A 20326-nucleotide genomic window follows, 5' to 3' on the forward strand; every position below is an offset into this window, starting at 1 on the left:
ATGGAAACTTTCTGCTAATACCAAAGCAAACTCAAGTGTTTTTAGGATCTCAGAATTAAAAAAAAAAACTCTGTTTAGTTTATGAAGCTTGGGGCTTGGGTGTGGTTCCTTATTTGTCAGCCTGTACCCTCTCTCCACCCACAATGAAAACCACATGCACTCTAAGTTTGGTGAAGAAATCTTCAAACCAGATTTAAAAACAAGTCTGAAGCAAGTGAGCACTTTGTACTCCACTCCTCCCTTTTCTGAAAATTTCTGGATACCCCTTATACATTTTAAGAACTGATATTACTTCAACTTAAAAAATACAACTCGAGAGAGTTAAGCCTGAGACAAACAGTGCCTTACACATAATAAATGGTGGTTAATAAATGTGAGTTGAGCAAGTGAGTGATTTTTCAGTTGTCAACAAAGCTAAAAGAACAAAATTACATTTCCATCTATGAGTGTATAAAAGCTGGGGGCCAGTTTTAACCCATTTAAGTCATGGTATGACTTACTAAACTTTTAAAAAGAATAACAAGAGATTAAGGTCACTCAAAGATGCTTATGTAGTGGGCCAGTAAGTGTTCAAGCAGAACGGCTTCCGACCTTCACATACAGTCTCTAATGTAAGGCAAAGGTTGCACTGCCCTTCTCTTCCACCTTTCTTCAAACCCTTCCGCTGCTCTTCATCCACTCATAGAAGGGTTAGCCTAATTCTAAGACCTTTCATCCAAAGATACAATGACGCTTGCCCTACAGCAATTTATAGGTTCACTGGGTCAACCAAATGCTTTGTATAAGACATGGCTTTCCCTCTTGTGTTTGATCATCCAAGCCTTGACGCCCTGACCTACAGACCATGGGAGGCCCTTGGTCTCTTTGTTTCATTCTCCAACTCTGCAGAATTAGGGAATAACGGGGAGGTGAGAAAAAGTCAGGGGTAGGCACTGCAAACATAAAAGGAGATCAAATGAAAACCATTGTTTATTCAATACAGAGAGTTATATCTGGTATACTTCACAATGGTACTGTTATCTCTATAAATGCCTCTTCTCTTATCAATTCTTCATTTACTTCTCTGTGACTGGACAATCCAATATCTTTCATTCGGACACTTCAGCACTGGGGCTTAGACTGCTACTTAAGAGTCACCCATCTAATTTCACTAAACTGTAAGCCACTGGAAAGCAAGTATCCTGTCTTCCACTACTCTTAATATCCTTCCCCCACCTCATGGGCAATGCTGTGCACTTAGTGAGCACCTTATAAAAAGCTTACTAGGAGGACACTCGTGTTTATGCCCATTACTAGGAATTAAGAGTATGTGTGTGATGGGGAATGGTTTTCTATGGAGAGCTGGCAGACAGACTTCCCACGCTCTTACCGGGAAGGTGATATCTTTTGGGGGTCGAGTGGAACCTGTAACTGTGACGGTTGTTTTACATTCAGGGAAACCGCGGCTACTACTGCCAGACTACTTCTAATTCCGAGCCAAGGTGGCCCGAAAGGGAGAGGGAGCACAGGGTCTGCTTTAGCCCAGCCTTCCTCTGTGCGTTTCATAAAGAACAAGTTTCTATTTGCGTCTTTTAATCAATTAAAGTGCAACTGGGATATCTTGTCTCTCTCTACGAGCCCTTGTACACACTTTCTGACACAGACTTGCCTCTAAGTCCTTATCAAGTTTTCTTTTTACTCTCTTCTTAACAGTCCTCACTAAGTTTTCCTGTGATTTTACGATTATCTGAAGCTCAGTACCCTCAGTACCCAAAGGTTAACCACGGGAAAGGGAACAAGCTCAAAAGTGCCACACCCAAAGGTGGGCTTTCGACATCCCTGCCTCGCACTACAGATCTTGGGTTCTTCGGCTCCAGAAAAAAGGAAAAGGAGGTGAAAACTGGTAACGAGCGAGATCCCGGAGGGGACGGAGAGACGGCAGCGAGCAGACGAAGCTGGCGGCACGGAAAGAGGAGGGCCTGGCTCCCCGCCCCAGCTGCACGCGAAGAAAGACAGGGGACAGGGTGGGAGCCTGGGGCTGGGAAACCGTGGAGAGCACGGACGGACGCGGAGGGAGCCTCTGGAGACCCGGAGAGCAGCCGAGGGACCGAGAGGGCAGGGCGGGAAGGAGGGCGCAGGCGGGAAGGGGAGAGTCCCAACGAGTCGGGAGAAGAGGAGAAGGGGAAAGCCTGGGATGACTGAAGACAGCAACAGCAAGACACTCACCAGAGCCCCGACGGAGGCTGGGCTGCGGGGGGGGGGACAGCCGCGGACGCCAGCCGGGCCGCAGGTCTCGATGTGCGGACCGAAGCCCAGCGGCAGCAGCAGGTCGGCCAGAGGAGGGGAGGGGACGACTGAGGTGTTCTGAATCAGGGCACTAGGGACGGTTGCGGGTGAGAGCAACAGGAAGCTCCCCAACTGCCGGAAAAGACGGCAGCACAGAGGGGCCAAGGCAGCCGGTCCCCCGCCGCGGTGAGGGGCTGGCGGGGAGGCCTGGGGCCGGGATGCGCAAGCGTAACTTCCCGGAGCCGCGGCGGGGGACGTCGGGACTGCGCGTGCGCGGCCCTGCTCCACCCACCCACCCACACCTTCCCCGCCTCACCAACGCTGAGTCGCGGATGAGGGCAGGCCAGTGGGGGGGGCGGTCCCAGGATGGGCAAGGACGAGGGGAGGTTCCCTTTGTGTTTTGTTTTTTCACTTTTTGTTTTGAAATAATTAGACTCGAGAAGTTACAAAATTAGTCAAAGAGGTCCCGTATACCCATTAGCCACCCAGCTTCTCTTCCTTCAACACCTTATGTACGTACACTACACTATCAAAACGAGGAAATTGACGTAGGCACACTCCAATAAAATAGACAAACAGTTAATTAGATTTCAGCCCTTACTCGGTTGGTTTGCACCAGTTTGGTTTGCACCCGTTTCTGCACGTACCTGCGCGCGTGTCCACGCCCCATTGTAGTTCGGAGTCTTCCTTGTACCTTGCTCCTCCCTCGACTTTCGAGCATTGGAGCACAAGCTCTGGGGGAGCCCGTGTTACCACCTACTCTTCATTCAAGTTATGATTTAATATGCCTTACTTTGGGATCAGGCTTGCTCTCATAGATTTGGACAAGGGCTACCGGAGGGCGTCCCAGTGAGCACGGAAGAGCCTGCTTCTCGAGGCTACTCAACCGCGTCTGTACCACCCTTCAGGGTAAAGAGGTCCCAAGTTTACCTAGCCTTTGGGCACTCATTCTTTGAGAAAGGAGCACAGTGCCCTAAACCTCCTGGAAACAAAGAAGGTCCCTGCCGGCCTTCAAAGAGGCTATCTAGGGAGTGAAAGAAGCATGTGTACGAGTGATAGTTTAGGGTATTTTGTGATATTATGGTGTTCTCCCTCCCTCCCTCCCCCTCCTCCCCCCACCTCTCTCTCTCAACTGTAAGACCATGCATGGGTCTTGGTTTTATTCTTCAGGCTTTGCGTCCCAGGCTTTGTTTCCTTAATGGTCTTGACAACATAGGCCTTCCTTGACTGCTTTCATGTTATTCAACTTCAAAGCCCGTTTTCCTTTTGCCTACTCTCATACAGAGACCACCTCTCCTTTCATTTTCTCTGCCCAGAGGCCCTTCTCCCTCAGTGCCTTCTGTCAAAGTTCTAGCCATCCTTAAGGACTCAAATGCAATGCAAGATGTTTGCATAGAGCTTTGCTGTTTACAAACCCACTCACTCATTTTTATCTCAGTGGATTCTCACAGCTCTTGGGCAAGTTACATAGAATGAGTATGTCTAGGGTTTCTTATTCAATTTTTCAAATTTATTTTTACATTATACTTAACATTAGTTTCAGGTGTACAACATAGTGGATGGACATTTATATACCTCATGATGTGATCATCACAGTAAGTCTAGTAACCATCTGTCACCATACACAGCTATTACAATATTATCGACTATATTCCCTATGCTGTATGCCCATGACTTAACTTATAACTGGCAGTTTGTATTTCTTTTTTTAAAAAATATACTTAATTATTATTTTTTGAGAGGGAGCAAAACTTCAATGTGCAGTTGCCTCTTTCATGCCTTCCACGGGGGATCTGGCCCACTACCCAGGCATGTGCCCTGACTGGGAATTGAACCAGTGACCCTTTGATTTGCAGGCTGGCCCTCAACCACTGAGCCACAGCAGCCAGGGTATAGTTTGTATGTCTTAACCCCCTTTATCTTTTTTGCCCATTCCCCAACCCCTCCACTCTAGTAGCCTCATCAGTTCATTCTCTCTGTGGATTTGTATCTATTTTGTTTTGTTTGTTCATTTGTTTTGTTTTTTACATTCCACATATAAGTGAAGTCATACAATATTTGTCTTTCTCTGTCCAATTTAGGGTGAGTTTTTACTGATAAAGTAATACTCAGAGAACCACAATGATTTGCCTGAGTTCTCACACTTAGTAAGCAAGTAGTGAAGAAATGAACACTATTTCCTGACTGCAAAAGCAATGTTCTTTCTTCTTTCTTTCCCTTTCCCTCCCTCTAAAGCCCAGTTCAAACTTTTATCTTCTCCTTGGAGCCTTTACAGTTTCAGAAGAGGGATTTCATTATCTCCTCTCTCTATTCCTATATTGATTCATCTGTACCTCAACTCTAATAACTACTAGAGTCTTCCTCAAAATAGCTCAGCCAGAATATGCTGCTCTCTCTGCATGGGTGTAGACAACAACATTTCACCATAACTCTAATGAGTGTAGTGGATGTTTGTCATTCTTTTTGACTACCCAAATCCCTTTCATGTGTTTCCCACTTCTCACTAAAACTAAAAATTCCACATGTACACTCTCCATGATCCCTTTGCAGCTAGGGAGCAGGCACAAAACTTAAGTGCCACCTATCACTACACCCACCCCAGATAGTGAGCTGGAACCAAGACTGATCTGATCCCACTTGCAGGATTCAGCATCATTTGCCTGACTCTAGTACTGGTGTCAGATTTTGCCTTTATTTAAATGTTGATATTTTGTTCATCATGGGGTTTTTCACATTAAAAAATTATATTTTAATATTGCAATAAAATATATTTTAAATTGGTTTTATAGCCCTGGATGGGGTGGCTCAGTGGACTGGGCACTGGCCTGTGAACTGAAGGGTGGCTGGCTTGATTCCTGGTTAGGACACATGACTGAGTTGCAGGTCAGGTCCCCAGTGGGGGGTACACCAGGGGCAACCACACACTGGTGTTTCTCTTCCTCCCTTTCTCCCTTCCTTCCCGTCTCTCTAAAAATAAATATTTTAAAAATGATTTTTTTAATGTCTCTCTCTCTTAAAGAGAGAGATATGAAATTGTTGTTCTACTTATGGATTTATTTGTTGATTCTTGTATGTGTCTTTTTGTAACTCTTTTATGAGTGGAGGAAGAGGAGGAGGTGAGTGTCTTGCTCATCTCACCTTATAGTATAGTATCTCTGCACTTATATAATTATAATTACAATATAATTCCCTAATCCAAGCCTCCCAATTTTGAAACGGAATTCTCTAAACACATCTTGGGGAAAACTTTTTTTTATAGTATACTAAGTTATTCTTCATCTCCATGGGACTTGAGTTCCTTGGTTTGAATATTACCACTTTATTGTCTTGCTCTTTTCCCCAGTTTCAGACCCACTAGCCTTTCCTTCTCTTTCATCATTGCCCCAAATTGTTCTTTCTCCCAAGGGAAATCACCTGCTTATCTCCATCAGGCTGACCTTCAATTGCTTCACCAACAGAAGCTCAGTCTGTCAGTAGAGACCACAGTCCTCTAAAGGACAGGCAGTGTGCGCCCTGCCTATTAGGGCAATGACATCAAGTGCCAGCTAGCCCAGTGCTTCTCAAACTTTAATGTGCACACACATTTTCTGGGATTCAGTTAAAATACAGAAGGTCTGGGCAGAGCTGAGTCCTGCACATCCAACAAGCACCCAGGAGATGCTAATGCTGCCGGTCCATGTACTACACTTGAAGTAGAAAAGAACTTGATCTAAGTGTAAAATAAGAAGGGGCCAAGAGTCCTTGATCCAATAAACCTTGGTCCCTACCAGGGCGAGACACTGATGGGTCAAATGAGGCACCTTGGGCACAACACTGAAGGTGTCGCTCAAGCTTAGGTGATGCATCCCCTGAACTTGCATGACCCTGAGAGTTAGCACCTCACATAGTGCATCCCAGGCTCCTCGCTTACCCATCCTACTGCCTGCCCTGCTCACTGCCAAGTAACATTTTGGTTGGCATCCCTCCAGACTACTTTCTCATACACATGTAAACACATACAGAGTCATATCGTACATGATCATACTATACATAATTGTACCTACCACATTATGCACACAATATTGCATTCTTATTATGTATTCACTTATATCTAAATTACACTATTCTAAATCTTCAGGCTTGATAATTTAATCTCAACAAATTCATTTAATAATACCGTTCTTCCAATATGCATACAGTTGCTTTCTCTTAGTGGAAGAATTATGAATGCTTATTTTCTTCCTTACACTTTCCTGCACTTTCCAAATTTTTCATATTGGACCCACATAACTTTTAACCGTTGTTTGTTATCAAAGTCATACATATAAAGACTTGAAAAAGGCTAACCAATCTAGAAATAAGAACAATAAACAGCAGTTCCAACCGAATTGACTCCACAGAAGCAGCTGCCTTCAACACTTGTCGTTTCTTTTGCTACTTACCTCCTTGTTTCTAAATGATATTGCTATTTCTTAAGTTTTCCATTTTAGATATTTTTTAATGTCCTCAATGAAGATGAGGATTTAACTCACACCACGACTTCCACATACTTCTTCTACCACCACCATTCTCCTTAAACCAATATTTAGTGTTTACAACTGAGCCAAGCAGGACAGAAAAATTACTGTCTTCTTGTATCACTCTTTATTTTTCTTAGAGGTAACAATTCCTTCAATTTTTCCCCTTGTGTAGTTTTGTTTTATGTGTCTATCTCTGATTTGTCTGTAAGTTTTCTGCCAGAATGGAAAACTTTTCTCAGATCATGGTCAAACTCATGGTCTACCAGCTCCATATTTTTTCTCTAGGGTCATCCTTCTGGAGCCTTCTGTATTAGTCAGGGTTCTCCACAGAAACAGAACCAATAGGAGATCCACACATATACAAGGTAGAGCAAAAGTAGGTTTACAGTTGTTCATATGGAAACTAATACAATAACTAATAAATAATAATCCAAGAATAAACTCTGTATTTCACGTATTCACAACTGCAAACCTACTTTTGCTACATCCAGAGAGAAATAATTTTTCTTTATCTATTGCTTTTATTTTATTTATATTTCTAATTACATTTTATTGAGTATGCTACTACAGTTGTCCTAATTTTTCCCCCTTTGCCACTCACCAACCAGCACCCTACCCCTCAGGCAATTCCCACACCATTGTTCATGTCCATGGGCCATGCATATAAGTTCTTTGGCTACTCCATTTCCTGTACTGTACTTCACATCCTTATGGCTATTCTGTAACTACCTATTTGTACTTCTTAATCCCCTCACCTCTTCACCCATTGTCCCTCACTCACCTCCCATCTGGCAACCATCAAAACCCTTTCTATATCCATGATCATGTCTCTGTTCTTTTTGTTTGCTTAGTTTGATTTTTTACATTCAATTGGTGATAGATATGTATTTCTTGCCATTTTATTGTTCATAGTTTTGATTTTCTTCTTTTCCTAAAATAAGTCCTTTTAACATTTCATATAATAATGGTTTGGTGATGATGAACTCCTTTAATTTTTTCTCATCTGGGAAGCTCTTTATCTGACCTTCAATTCTAAATGATATCTTTGTCAAGTAGTGCAATCTTGGCTGTAGGACACTGCTTTTCATGACTTTGACTATTTCTTGTCAATCCCTTCTAGTCTGCAAAGTTTCTTTTGAGTAATCATCTGACAGTCTTATGGGAAGGCCTCTGTAGGTAACTAACTGCTTTTCCCCTGCTGCTTTTAAGATTCTCTCTTTAATCTTAGGCATTTTAACTATGATGTGTCTTGGAATAGGCCTCTTTGCATCCATCATAATTGGGACTCTCTATGCTTCCTGGACTTGCATGTCTATTTCCTTCACCAAATTAGGAAAGTTTTCTGTCATTATTTTTTTCAATAGATTTCCAATTTCTTGCTCTTTCTCTTCTCCTTCTGGCACCCCTATGATGCGAATGTTGGAGCAGTTGAGGTTGTCCCAGAGGCTGCTACACTATCCACATTCTTTTGGATTCTTTTTTCTTCTTGTTGTTCTGTGTGGTTGTTTTTTGCTTCCTTATGTTCCAAATCATTGATTTGATTCTTGGCTTCATCCACTCTACTGTTGTTTCCCTGTAAGTTGTAAGTTTTCCCTTTATTTCAATTAGTATGTCCTTCCTTTCTGACTGGATCTTTCTTATGCTGTTGAAGTCCTTGCTAAGTTTCTTGAGCATTCTTATAACCAGTGTTTTGAACTCTGCATCTGATAGATTGCTTATGTCCATTTTGTTCAGTTCTTTCTGGAATTTTGATCTGTTCTTTCATTCAGGCCATGTTTCTTTGTCTCTTCATTTTGCCAGCCTCCCTGTATTTGTTTCTATGTATCAGGTAGAGCTGCTTTGACTCTGTGTCTTAGAAGTATGCTCTAATGTAGTAGATGTCATGTAGGGTCCAGTGGCTTAGCCTCCCCTATTACCCAACCTGGGCATTCAAGGTGTGCCCTTCACGTGGGCTGAGTACACCCTCCTCTTGTGGTTGAGCCTTGATTTATGTTGTCAGGTTAATGGGAAACATTTAGCAAGGCCAGTCAGCTGCAAGGACTGGCTGTGACCACTAACCACGAACCTCTCCTCTCTGTAGAAGATCGGCTATGTGGAAGCAGGGTGGTGGTGCTCTGACATGGTCTGTAGCTGTTCACTGGGTGCACAGACTCTGGGTTTTCCCAGGTGAGGTGTGCCAAGGTCAACCCCCACCTGTATTCTCCCTGGGGCTACCCTGTATAAGCTGTAAAGCCATCTGAGGTGGCTGCTATTTGTGCTGGGCTTGGAGGTTCCAAGGCAAAGCCAAACTGTGATACAATGCTGACTGCTGTTAGTGCCAAGCCTGGGGCCACTTAGCAAGTGATACGGTCCCTCAAGGAGCTCCCAGTCCCTTGAGATAATTCAGGAATTGTAAAGCATGTACTAAGACCAGCCATTCATATGGAAAAGCCACTGTTAACAGCTTGGGTAGGCCTGTTAGTTGGGTGCAAGGGAGCCTCAGAGAATCTCCAGGGCAAGGCAAATTGTGTTAGCCAGGTGATGGAGTCTCAGATATGGCACCCACCTGCCATCTCTGTGGCTCTGTGGGAGAAGGTTTTAGAAAAGAGAAAATGGCCTCTGCCTACCTTTCTGTCTAGGAGAAAGCTGTCCCCCAGCTCTCATCTTGATGCCAGACACTTCCCTCTCTCCTTGTATGCCACTGGTGCTTTTTAAGCTGCTGCCCCAGTGCTGGAGCTCAGAGGGAGTGAGTCTGAGTAAGTCTGTGTGGGTTTTTTAAGGGAACTGCTTGGGACTCCAGAGTTTCTTCTACTGAGTCAAACCTCACTGGTTTTTGCAGCCAGAAGTTGTGGGACTTATCTTTCTAGCACTGGAACCCTGGGCTGGGGGACCTGGTGTGTGGGTGGGACTCCTCACTCACAAAACATCCCTCCCCATTTTTAACCACCACAGGTGGATGTGGGACCAGCCTGTTTGTTCCGAATCTTCACCCCTCCTACCAGTCTGTATGGATGTGGTTTCTTTAATTTTGTAGTTGTATGACTTCCATTCAATTTGATTTCTGACAGTTCTAAGTGATGGCTGCTCTATAGTTTAGTTATAATTTTGATGTGGTTGTGCAAGAAGGAGAGTCATGTCTACCTGTGCCCATCTTAAACAGAAATTCAAACTTGGTTAGTTTTAAGGAACTGGCTCACATGATTGACAGGGCTGGCAAGTTCAAGATCTGTAAAGCAGGCCGGCAGGCTGGAAACTCCAGCAACACTTGGTATTGCACTCCTGAGTCTAAAACCCACAGGGTAAGTAGGCTTGTAGGCTGGGAACTTGGGCAGGATTTCAATGTTGTCATCTTGAGGCAGAATTCCTTCTTCCTTAAGAAATATCAGCCTTTGCTCTTAAGGCCTTTCAACTGATTGTATGAGGCCTACCCACATTATGAAGGATAATCTGCTTTATTTAAAGTCTGGTGATTGTACATGTTAATCACATCTAAAATATACCTTCACCATAATGTTTAGACTAGTGTTTGACCAAACGGGACACTATAACCTAACCCAGGTGAAACAAAATTAACCATCACATCCTTCATCCTCCTATGTAATCCCTCTTCTCCATGCTTTTTTTCTCTTTAATCTCCTTCCCACTCAATTTCATGGCCAACCATAGCTTTCTGTAATTATTTCCCAGGTGAATTAAAACTACCCATCAGAAATTGTGCTGGGATAGACATAGATGACAGGAGAGTCAGTGGGTACTTCCTCCACCCCCATCCAGCAGCCTTCTCCTCTCCATTTCTTCCTCACAGTCCTAGGAGAGAGTGCAGAGCTCAGACAGCACATTCTCTGGGATAACTGCCAACAGCCAGGCCTGGCCAGGAGAAAGAGAATTTACTGGCAGCTCCATCCTTCAGTGAAGCATTAATATAATTAGCTGGGTCTGTAATGTCTATCTGGACGTTTTTGTCCTAATGCTTAGGCTACAAACCTGAAAACCTCAAACAAAGAAAGCACTGCGATATAATAGTAGCTTTTCATAGTGTGCCTTGGTTTTAGACCTGCAGATACGACAACACATAATTCAGCGGTGGCTTTGCTCACGCGATTTTGCCTGCTTAGAGATTTTCATTTTCTTTAAACTGGATGCTTAATGATGGAGCCAAAGTAATTGAGAACTTTTAAGAAATACAGGTTTTAAATTAATTTATTCCCAAATGACTGTGTGTGTGCATGATGAGTCAATGTTTCTTTGGGAATTGAGGGTGAAAATCTCAGACTAATGGAGGAAGCGAAGCAAGGCAGGGCCAGGACTCAAATCATGCATAAACTTTTCCCACCTTCCTGTTTGGGAATGAAAATATTAGGAGGGAAGAAATTACACAAACATTATGGAGCAAGGAGAGAAAGAGAACTATAACTGCTGAACAAAAAGAGTGACAAAGTTCCTAAAGCAAAAATAAATCTGAAAGCCAGAAGTGAAAGGGGTAAGATACCCACCGACTTCATTGTGCTTAGATCGGAAACTTCCCATAAAACGAGGCAGTTTCTGAGGCTTCAATGTTGAAAGGTTTTCTTTCAACTGGTGGGGTGGAGAGCAGTATGAATCACAAGACTCTCAGGCTCCCTCAGGAATATGCTGAGAAATCTTCCCATATTTGCAGAGGCCCCAGAACCATCCTAACTGCCAGCTGACAGCTGATCTCATAAATTCCCTAAAAATGAAGGCATGTGAATCCCATTAGTTCCAAATAGAGGTAAAAGACACACCAACATGTTCCATATTCATAATTTTGGAAAGTGCTGTGTTAAGTGAAGTTATGTAAGTTTTTTATTGCAGGACTTCTCAGGACCTTTTCTAGCATTGTGCCTCTCCATCAGGAGCATTTATTTTACAGGATTTCCCAAATTCATTAGAGATATTTTATGAAGCGTTGATTAACATTTACCAAACCTAGCTCTGAGAAACACAGATCAAGATAGCAGGAGAAAGGGGCCAAGAAAATCACTTATGGTTCTCGTGTAGCTTCAGGTCAAAGAAGCAAAAAGAGACCCAACAGCCAGTTACCATCTCCTGACTTTGAAAAATTGTCTTGTTGCCACAGATAGCTAACTAGTTATTAATAAGAAAGAGAGCAAAAGAAATTAAACATTGAATTTATTATTTTTTAATCTTTTAATTCTTGCCCATGTTTTTTGATTTTAGAGGGGAGGACAGAGAGAGAAAAACATCGATGTGAGAAACATCAGTGGTTTGCCTCCCATACACACCCCAACCAGGGATGAAACCCACAGCCTAGGTATGTGGCCTGACCAGGAATCAAACCTCAACCTTTTGGTGTACTGGACGACACTCCAACAAAGTGAGCCACCTGGACATGGCAAGAAATTGAGTTTAATAAAATGGGAAGCATAAGTCTGTTCACTTCACCAGGAAGCTAGAGCTTCACACACATACCAGGCCCAGCATTGCCCCAGCAAGGATTAACAGCCCTCCTTCCCCACTCTAGTACGAGATTGTTGGGGGGAGCAGGAGGAGATGCTTAATCAGAGAGGTTTGTCAGTCTAACCAGGAGGTAGACCTATCAAAACCCCACGAAAGCTTGGGAAGTTTATTGGTTATTTTGAAAAAGCTACTGGTTATAACCCCAGGGAAACAAAGAAGTTCTCTCTTGCTCAGGGGCCTGCATTCGCTACTGTTGGTTTGCAGGCTCTCTTGCCTAGGAGCGAGCACTCACCCCTGCAAGTCTAGCAGCTACCGGAGCCCACAGCGGCCTGCCTAAGCTCCAGAGGATTGACCTTTAACGTGAAACAGAAACTCTGGACCTTGGTCTTTGTTTTAGCCTTGCTGAAGGCGTGGCTGGACTTTTTCCGTGGCAGGACAGAGGAAGATGGGACATTGAAAACCCAGGGGCAGCTTTCCACATGAACAAACCTTGCCACATCACAATCTCCCACGTCTGGGTCCTTGGAATGCTTTCCTCGTAAATCCACGGAAGAGCCTGATTTCCACTGACAACCATCTCATAAATTCCCCTTTAGTTCTAAATTACTAACAACTGTTTCAAAATCCAATAATATCAGAGGTAAAAGGGAACCTAGAGATTACTTTATCTAATCCTTCCACTTATAGGTGTGAAAACTGGCCTCAGGAGAGGAATTCACTAAAGTCACAGGTGAATTAAATTGCAAAGCTTGGTTGGAACCAAGTTTTCCTGACTCTCTATCCGCTGATCTGCCTCCTGCTCTGTGGTGCCTTTCCATACGACTGAATCTGCAGCCTGCCAACGGGCTGTGACTGCACAACTTTGACAAATCAGCCTATAATCAAAAATGAGGTCTAAACCCAGCTGATAGCCCGTGTTATTCAAGCAAATTTCAATGTGATAAAAACAGTCTAGTCTTTGGCATTTGAAGCATCAGGATTTGACCTGTGCTTTCAACAGTGGATTCTTGATTTACCCCTGAGCCCATAGCCTCATGATGTTTTCCTTGGAATCTAAACTGTAATCATGCAGATGTCATGGTTCACCTCTCTTTAAAACGTTTTTAAATAGGTTTGCATTGTTTGGTAAATACATTAAGAATTATAAAAGGCTCAGCCATAGCTACTGTGGCTCAGTGGACTGAACACTGCCCTGTGAACCAAAGAGTCACCGGGTCAATTCCCAGTCAGGGCATATGCCTGGGTTGCAGGCCAGGTCCCCAGTTGGGGGCACAGGAGAGGCAACCACACGTTGATGTTTCTCTCCCTCTCTTTCTCCCTCCCATCCCCTCTGTCTAAAACAAAACAAAACCTTAAAAAAAAAGAATGATAAAAGGTTCAGAGTGAAGATCTCAACCCTACCTCTGTTTCCCATGCTCCTATTTCTTTTTTTTTCTCATGTTCCTATATCTCACCTTCCTTCCCTACATGGTTAGCTACTGATACTAGTGTTTTGTGTGTCCTTTCTGAGTTTATTGTGCAAATATGGATACAGAGGCTTATTCTTCTCCCTTATTTACACACGCGGCATCTCTTTATTAGGCAAGTGAGTTTCTTCCCCTTTTGGCCTTAGTTTCCTCATTTATAAAGAAAGGATTCTACCAACTCTCTCCACGTTCCCTTAACACACTCAGAGGCTGCAAATGCATCAAGCCCCCTGCCACTCACTCGGCCTCTCTTGACAACGTTTGGTCTTTTGGAAAGTCACACTTGCATGGCTGGTTTAGTCAGTAACCTCACACTGAGAGCACTCAGGGTGTGGTTTGTAGTCTCTGGTATTTCATGTTTTAAGAAAATCCAGTACACAAATGTCAACATTTCCAAAGCAAATTAGGGAGTGGCTGTTTGTATACTCACTTGGTACAAAATTCAAAAGAGCATAAAACAAAAAGGTTCCACCTTAATCCTGGGTCACCAAGCTCTCCTCCGGTGGGCCTTTGTCATCAGTTTCTTGTATATCCTTCCTGAGACTTTGAATATGCAAACATATCTATATATGGTACTCCAAAACAGCACTCCAAACACTGTTTTTCTCTTGTATTTCTCACTGAATAAGATATTTTGAAAATTCTTCATATCAGGGCAAATAAAACTTATTCCTATTTTCTTTTTATTCCTTTTTAAATGTTGTATAATTTTCCAGTAATGGATATGCCAAAAGGAATTGATCTTGAAGGGGTTCTTGTTAATAGTGAACTCCATTGTCCTGTGTGCAATCCGATTTAATCCCTGAAGTCCTGTTGTCAGTCACGCTCTACTGTAGAAAGCAACACTCTGTGTCACAGGGTGTTTCCCTCTGTGCACAGCGTGGACAGAGCAGGCTTCAGCGCCTGCCGAGCAGCTTGTGCCAAACAAACAAGTGTTTTCACCTCCTAAATATTAAGGTTGAATCTCAGACTGCTCTAAGATCCTCAAAACTTAATCTTCTTAAATTTCCGAATAAGTTTTCCCTTCTTCCTAATTTTTAAAACAAGCTTTCTCTCTCTCTCTCTCTCTCCTCCTGCCATCCATTACTGAAAACTGAAAACTCTAATGAAGTTTTTTTTTCACCAAGCTTTTGAAGCTTGCCTCATTCTCCAAGGCTCTGACTAATCCCTAGTAACCACTAGCAACTCTTACCTGATTGGTCCCCAGCTCTGCCCTGATAACAATAAAACTCATCTAGAACTATAGTCACTATAAGCAATAGAAGGAACTTTGGCCCTTACTGGTATGGCTTAGTTGGTTGGGTGTCCTTCTACAAAGCAAAACGTCACCAGCTGGATTCCTGGTCAGGGTGCATGCCTGGGTTGTGGGTTGTCGCTGGTCCCCCCAGTCAGGGTGTGGCCAACATGTGTGTGAGAGGCAACCAATTGATATTTCTCTCCCCTCTTTCTCCCTCCCTTCCCCTGTCTCTAAGAATAAACAAATAAAATCGAAGGAAGGAAGGAAGGAAGGAAGGAAGGAAGGAAGGAAGGAAGGAAGGAAGGAAGGAAGGAACTTTGATCAGAGGCAGGTGATAATGAGATATTGATCTCGCAGCCCTCACTGTAGCCTAGGCGAATCAGGCAGCCCTGAGGAGCCTGGTCATCCATTCACCCCAAGGGATGTACAAGCACTGTTATGTTTGTCGTGTGTGACAGAAAGGTTGAGAAGCTCTGATAAGCACTATGAGAGGAAACACTCTTCTTAGCACAGAGTTTGGCATCTGGTGTTAATATATGAGGTATGCCCAGAAAAAGTCCAGCCATTGTTAATGTAACGAGAATGGTTTGTGTGACCTCGATGTAACCTGGCAACCAAGGAGAGTGGATGGGAATGAGCATGCATGAACAGTGACTTTACGGCACTAGTCAGTGGGGGCCGTAAACGTGCTTGAGTGAGCATGTGTACTATGTGGCCGTCACATTCAAAAAGACTGAGCAAGTACAGCAATGAATTTGCACCAAATTTTGCATTAAACTTGAACATTCCTCCATGGAAACTATTCGGATGATTCAGAAGTTCGCAGCTACGGGCAACTGGTGATGGGCAGCTTCATCATGACTATGTACCCACTCATGGCATCAGTCTCGTGCAGAGTTTTTGGTGAACATCAAATCACCCTGGTGACTCAGCCCCACTACAGCCCAGATTTGGCATTCTGCAACTTCTGGCTTTTCCCAAAACTAAAATCACCTTTGAAAGGAAGAGATTTCAGGCCATCGATGAGATTCAGGAAAATACAACGGGGCAGCTGATGGTGATTGAGAGAACTGTGTGAGGTCCCAAGCTGCCTACTTTGAAGGGGACTGAGGTGTCATTGTTCTGTGTACAATGTTTCTTGAATCTTATATCTTCTTCATTAAATGTCTCGTTTTTCATCTGGCATGGCTGGATATATTCTGGACAGGCCTCATATGATTGATTGATGCGTTGGTTGAATGATATAATCAGTTACTATGTATTCAATAAATAGTAGGTATTATTATTTTTATAATCCTAATCCTACTTGACCACTTATTTTACTTAATATATTTATTTCCCTTAGTTCTGCGACATGACATTCTCCTGCTTTTCTTCCTAACTTCTGAACTCTCTTTGCTGATTCTTCTTACTCCACTGGACCTTTAAATGTTGGAATTTTTCCAAATTTTGTTCTTCGTTCTCTTCTCTCTCCCTGAGCTATGTCAATGCCTCGTGGGACCCCAGAGACAAACTGTATTCCCATGAACCCCAAATTGATGTTTTCAGCACACACCCTCCTCTGAGCTCCAGACTCATGAATCCTACTGCCTGCCTGTAATCTCCTCCTGAATCGACTAAGATGCCGCATCTGCCACCTAGAGGAATAAGAGCTGAAAACCAAAATAAAGGTACTGTTGTCCCCAAACATCTGCTTCATTCTTTCATTTGTACCATTCCTTCAGATAAAGTAATTTAGTAGAAACAATGGAGGGATGGAAGGAAGGAAGGAAGGAAGGAAGGAAGGAAGGAAGGAAGGAAGGAAGGAAGGAAAATACAAAGTTTTTCTTGTGCATCTGGAATTAGTACCCACTCTAGTATCCATTTCAAATCTTTTCTACCTTCTTCAATTCTTTGATTCTGCTAACCCTTCCCACCCACTGACCTGATTCACCTCAGTTAGCAGATCTAACAGTTGCCACTTTATGGAAACCATTAAGCAGATCTCTACCCTCCTACCACCAAACCTACAAACATTTCTATTCTCAGCCTTTTCTCATTCTATGTAGGTCAGTTTCCTGTCCAGGCTTTGGCTTGTGTCACTTTCTAGTGTCTCAGAGATCCTTTGCTCGTGAGTGTCCACCCTCTCCATCCTCTCTTCTAAGCATTCTCTCTACCTGCTGTTGCCTATCTACCGCGTGTGCATATTCAAAGGCTCTCCAAAGTCGAAGTCTCTTCCTTCGACCCCATGTCCTGCTCCTGCTACTACCCTTTGCCATTCCCTTCACAGTCAAATTTCATGAATGAATTGTCTGTTTACCACCTTCGTGGTACATTTCAGCCTTCTGCAATTGATCTCTCTTTCCACAGTCTGCTGAAGCTATTCTCGACAAAATCAACACTACCATCTCCCAAATCCTTTAATCCAATGCTCTTCACATTGCTTGATCTTTCAAGTATTTGCCATTAACCAGGCCTTCCTTGTTTCCTTGCTGTTTTCCCCCGATGATATTTCATAAATGGCTCTGGGTGGTTCATAGGGAATTGCCAGCCCAGGGACAATATTTTCTTTCTACCTTCACAAACTAGTTATCTCTAACTTGCTCTCTTCCCTGTCCCCTCAGACCAGTCTGCAAGGCTTCCTGTGCTTTGTCTCAGGAGCAATTATCACAGACTGCAATTAGTTGTGTAAGGGTCATTCTATACCCCTAGGCTTTCCCCTGAGCTGTATCTGATTCCCAGGGACTTTTGTGGTGCCAAAACACAGGGGAGGGTGGCCCTCTGCTCCTGAATATCACCTGTTATGTTGGCCCAGTTGAAATGCACTGAGAGCTCACAGCCTCCTGAGTAATAGCGTAAAGGGATATGAAGGCTCCCCTTCATTCTCCTCACATTTCGATTTTTTACTCACATATTTCCAGACTTTGTCCAAAGTGATTATTGGAAATGATTAAAGCAGCAGTCCCTGAGAGTGGCCTGGAAATGGCCACACAGACTCTTTGTAGAAGTTTCACTTAGTAACCACTGAAAGCACCAAAACAGTTACCAGGGCATGCCTCTCACCCCAGTTCCTAACACCCAGCCCAGAACCCAGCCCAGTTTGAGGCACTGCACAGGGCCTGGGATACACCGGATTCTGAGTTCTCCAGTCTCCTCTACAGTCCAGGGACTCAGCTCATCTGGAGGTGGAGTCAACTCTTCCTGGCCTTGTGTGCTGTCTTTGCATCTGAGTGCTTTCTGTTTCCCTAAGGGTCTTCCCTCTAGCTGGGTCCATCCTTCCCTGAGTTGAGATAAGATTTAGTACAGGAAGCGGAGAAAAGGCCGTGGAGAAAAGAAAATCCTGGGGCACAAATCACCAGTTGTTATTCCCAAGTAGTCTCCTGACAGGACTGTGGATAGAAAATCTAGGAAAAGTGGATTTGGAGGTAATAGATGAATCCAGAACCTCTTGATGTCCTTAGGAATAGGAATAGCAGAAGGAAAAAAATCATTTTGCCAGAGAGTAAGAAAAGAAGGGCTGTTTCACATTTGGCATTACACAGGAAGTTCTGGGGGAGAATGTGAAGGTTTTGTGATTGTTGAATAGCAAAAGGCATGAGTCATTTGTAAATATTAAGAAAAATAAAATATGTACTTGTGCCTAAATGTAGTTAGCAAGAAAGTTAATAATCACCCACACATCTCCCCTTAATTACTTAATTAGTCCAATTACCTCCTACGATATTTTGACCTTTCTCTTCCCACAGATCCCGATTTCATTGTTTGTTATCTAAATGAAACAACATCATCACCCCAAACAAAAAGCCCACAGATAACCAAGAAAAGACACGTGTTTGAGAAAGCTTCCGTTATATTTTCAAGGGACTCTGCATTAACATACCTCCTTTTTTTTTAGAAAATCAAATCCTGAGAGGAGGATGTTAGATACCAAGTGGAAGGCAGGGACTGCATGCTTTTCTGCAAACAATGCTGGTGGGGGCTGGAAGCGGATTCCAGAGGCCTCTGGCATTTTGATAATCACTCAGGACTGCTGAACGACAAGCACATGTTGTCTGCCTGCAGGTAACTGGAACTTGACATTACCGGAGGGCGTCTCCCCAGCTGCCTTCTCTTTCAACACCAGAATGCACCTTGAAATCCACCTTCCACTGGCTGGTTGAGAAAGACTTAAAATGGTTAAATATCTTCTTACGGACATCCACAGTGGAAATCTGGCCTTTGGGGGCCTTGTAGATGACTCTCTCCCCTGATACTCTCTCCATCTACCCTTGTTTTTTGATGCCCTTTTTTCTTATTGTTGCTTAGACTTCTCTTTGGAGAGATTGCTTTGGAGAAACCAAAATAATTGGACTCCAGGGAGAGCTGAGCTACAGAGCTGAGGCTTAAATGAACTGACAAAATAATTTTTCTCTGTATCATGTTTTTATTTCAAACCCTGATTAAAAACAGCTTTCTAATTGAAGTGTTGTAATTTAAATCATCATTATTAACAATCATTTATTGGGTACCTACTCAATGGACATTGTATCAGGCCCTTGAACTAGGTTCTTTCAATTGATCTTCTGGTATCCATGAGAAACAGGAATTGAGTGTCCGAAATAAAGTGCTAATGAAGGGCCGACAGAGGCTAATTAGGCAGGAAGCTAATGAAGCCCAGGATACAGGCCTTCTCAGCTATGGGCCCCTTTCAAGGCCCTGTACCCGATTCTGTATCCATAGGCTTTATTCCTCTCCCATTTTCACCGGGGGCCACATCAGCCTCCCAGTTACCTTCAAAGGGCCAAATGGCACCCATATAATCCAGGATAACCTCTCCATTTTAAAGTCACCTGATTAATGCCCTGGTTGGTGTAGCTCAGAGGATTGAGAGTGGGCTGTGAACCGAAGGGTCGCTGGCTTGATTCCCAGTTAGGGGACATGCCTGGGTTGCGGGCCAGGTCCCCAGTGGGGGCCACGTGAGAGGCAACCACACATGGATGTTTCTCCATCTCTTTCTCCCTCCTTTCCCCTTTCTCTAAAATAAATAAATAAAATCTTTAAAAAAATAAAAAATAGAATAAATAAAATAAAGACAGTCACCCGATTAGTTACCTTAATTCCATCTGCTACCTTAATTCTATTTTGCCATGTAACATTCATAGATAGCTTCATAGGTTCCAGGGAGTAGGATGTGTATATCTTTAAGAGACCATTATTCTGACTACTACAACATATTCTGTGATCTTCTAAGATTTATGTCCATCTCATATGCCCAATATATTCACCTGTTCCAAGATCCCCCAAAGGCTCAACCTATTAGAGTATTAACTCAAAGTCCAAAATCTCATCTACCTCTCATCAATGAAATCATCTAAATTATTTACAGGTAAAACTCTGGATATAATCCACCCTGGGGCAAAATTCTTCTCTACCTGTGGATCTATGAGACCAGAAAATAAGTTTTGTGTTCCCAAAAGACAATG

General features: G+C 43.3%; 1 protein-coding gene and 1 long non-coding RNA gene across 3 annotated transcripts in view; one reads left to right on the forward strand and one right to left on the reverse strand.

Moving 5' to 3' along the window:
- The window catches only part of STK38 (serine/threonine kinase 38), a 48989-nt gene extending 46476 nt beyond the window's left edge, over window positions 1-2513 (reverse strand). For both annotated transcript variants that reach the window (XM_028508644.2, XM_028508643.2), the window contains exon 1: window positions 2206-2513. The gene's annotated coding sequence lies outside the window, so the exon portion shown is untranslated. The remainder of the gene's footprint in view (window positions 1-2205) is intronic.
- Window positions 2514-16016: 13503 nt separating this feature from the next.
- LOC118500180 lies at window positions 16017-18656 on the forward strand. The gene is made up of 2 exons (XR_004902729.1): window positions 16017-16555; window positions 18611-18656. It is a non-coding gene; the product is annotated as an uncharacterized LOC118500180 (long non-coding RNA).
- The last annotated feature ends 1670 nt before the right edge of the window (window positions 18657-20326 follow it).

The sequence above is a fragment of the Phyllostomus discolor genome, chromosome 4, assembly GCF_004126475.2.
Source record: "Phyllostomus discolor isolate MPI-MPIP mPhyDis1 chromosome 4, mPhyDis1.pri.v3, whole genome shotgun sequence".
Classification (NCBI taxonomy): domain Eukaryota; kingdom Metazoa; phylum Chordata; class Mammalia; order Chiroptera; family Phyllostomidae; genus Phyllostomus; species Phyllostomus discolor.